Raw genomic sequence first — 2,424 nt, 5'->3', positions numbered from 1 at the left:
GTGCTTTTGACATGTCAAACATGGGCCTTTTGCACATTTATTTGGGCATTGAGTTCAAGAAAAATGAACATGGTATTTTTTTACATCACGTATATTATGCATGTAAGGTTTGGTATAGAAAAGTGCAAGTCAATAGCTATCCTTATGGAGCCTCACCTGCATCTCTCTCTTGTTGATGTAAGTGAAGAGTTTGATGTTCATACTCATTGTGGATTGCCTCATCTATTTACTAGCAATAAAAACCACGCAGATATTCAATGTCTAGTTTCAATTTTACTTGCAAATTTATGCATTGGCCAAGCACAAAATACTAGACATTATTAAAAAGACTTACGTGCTACATACAAGGCACCCTAGACTGTTATTTTTTTTCCCTAATGGGGATTGGACCATCTTAATTGCATGCCCATACAGAGTTGGATTGGATCAATGATTTCTCATTCCAGTAGTGAGAACTACTTATAATTGGATAGTGCTTGTGTTTCTTATCTCTAGCAAGAAATAACCCATAGAGGCTACATCTACTTACGTTTATAGGGTAACCTTCTCTACTATAGTAGATTGTGTATGGACATGCAGGCTACTTCATGATCTCCTACTAGCTCAAGACACTCCTATGACTATCTACATTGATAGTCAAATAGCACTTGTAGTTGCAAAAGCCCCAGTATTTCATGCTCAAACTAAATGCATAGTAATGCATTATCACTATGTGTGAGAGATGATTCTAGCAAGGGAGATACATTTAGCATATTGTCCAACACAAGACAATGTGTCAAACATCTTTACAGAAGTCTTACCTTGATCCAAGTTTGAAGCTTTCAAGAAAGATTTAGGGCATGGTTTCCTTATTGCCACCAAGGGCAAGAAAGCCCATACGCCAGCGTATGGGCTTTCTTGCCCTTGGTGGCAAGTTGCTAAGGCCACAGACAATGAGACCTTAGCCCCTTGCCACCAAGGGCAAGAAAGCCCATACGCCAGCGTATGGGCTTTCTTGCCCTTGGTGGCAAGAAGCTAAGGCCACATACAATGAGACCTTAGCCCCTTGCCCTTGGTGGGAAGGAGCTAAGGCCACAGACAATCTTATAATAGAAGGGTTCAATCTTATGATAGGTAAATTTAATAGGAGTGAGTAGAGAATTTTAGGATGCTTGCCACAATGACCATGATCTTGATTACCTCATGGCCATTTTGTGGCCATGATCTTAATTTTCTGACACCAATATAATCTTATGTGAAATGTTAGGGAATAATCATGCCTCCACGAAAGAGACAACAAGCAAAAAAAAATAGGGAGTTCGGGTCTCTTACAGTAAGATTTTACATTCAATTGTTGCAGCTTTGATTTCTTAATATTTCTGTGTGAACTAATGATTTATAATTTAGCCAACGAGCAAGGAGAAAGGAGTGTGTGTGTTAACCTATGACGGACATTCAGACGTACTATGTTTTACGTCATTAATTTAAATATTCTGAGTCATGGGCCGGGCTTGTCGGCACCATATGTTAAGGATGAAGGGATTGGGTGATCGCCGATGAGAGGCGCACCTTGAATATCAGTAGGATAAGTGTTAGGGTTGGCCAGCCATGTATGGGTGCCCAAGTGTGAACGACCAAGTCACCTATAAGAGCCAAATGTAACCCTAAAATCCTCATTCTCATGTGTTGTGAATACAAGAGTGCTCTTGCCTTATCTCTTTGGTTTCCTTCTCCTGCGTGTGTGAGAGAGAGAGAGAGTGAGAGAGCGATCGAGCAGTGTGTAGCGGCACGGCGGCGGAGAGGCGGTAGAGCGGCGACGGCGGCTCCTTCTTCACTGCGACACAGGAATCCTTCAAGGCGGCGGTTGAGCGGTGAGTGACACACCCTTTGCATTCTGTTTGAGCTTCCTTCCCTGGTTGTATGCTTGCAGCCATTCGTGGCTCGCATATACGGTGTTCGGCAAGTCCCCAGCTACGACCTGTGTGGCAAAAGCGCACATTTTTGGCGCCGCTGCCGGGGAGTTGCCCTACACCAAGCTCCAGTTTGCAGCTCGGCTGCTACGTGAAGTCTAATTTACACTGTTGGAAAGCGACTGTGTGTTTGTTGTCGAGGTGTTTCCGTGTTTTGCAATCTGTTTCTGCAATTTGTCTTCTGTATTTCTGTTATTTTTTTGCTCCGCATGTGGGCGTGTGTTCTGTTATCTGGTTTTCTGTGTGTGAGGGGGATTTCTGAATCCCCAGATCTGTGCTGTGTGCGAACTGCGCCGCGGCCAAGGCTGAACCCTAAAGAAACCCTAGAAAACTTATCTAAAAAAAATAAAAATTAAAAATAAAAAAATAAAAAATAAAAAATTAAATTTTATTTTTAAAGAAAGAACCAAACGTGTGGAGAGGAAAGATTTTCTAATTGGAGAAAAAAATTTTGAAAAGAAAGAACCCCACGACC

The sequence above is a fragment of the Cibotium barometz genome, chromosome 6 (assembly GCF_041138505.1).
Source record: "Cibotium barometz isolate CiBa-2024 chromosome 6, ASM4113850v1, whole genome shotgun sequence".
Lineage (NCBI taxonomy): Eukaryota > Viridiplantae > Streptophyta > Polypodiopsida > Cyatheales > Cibotiaceae > Cibotium > Cibotium barometz.
Note: the sequence above shows the minus strand (reverse complement) of the source record.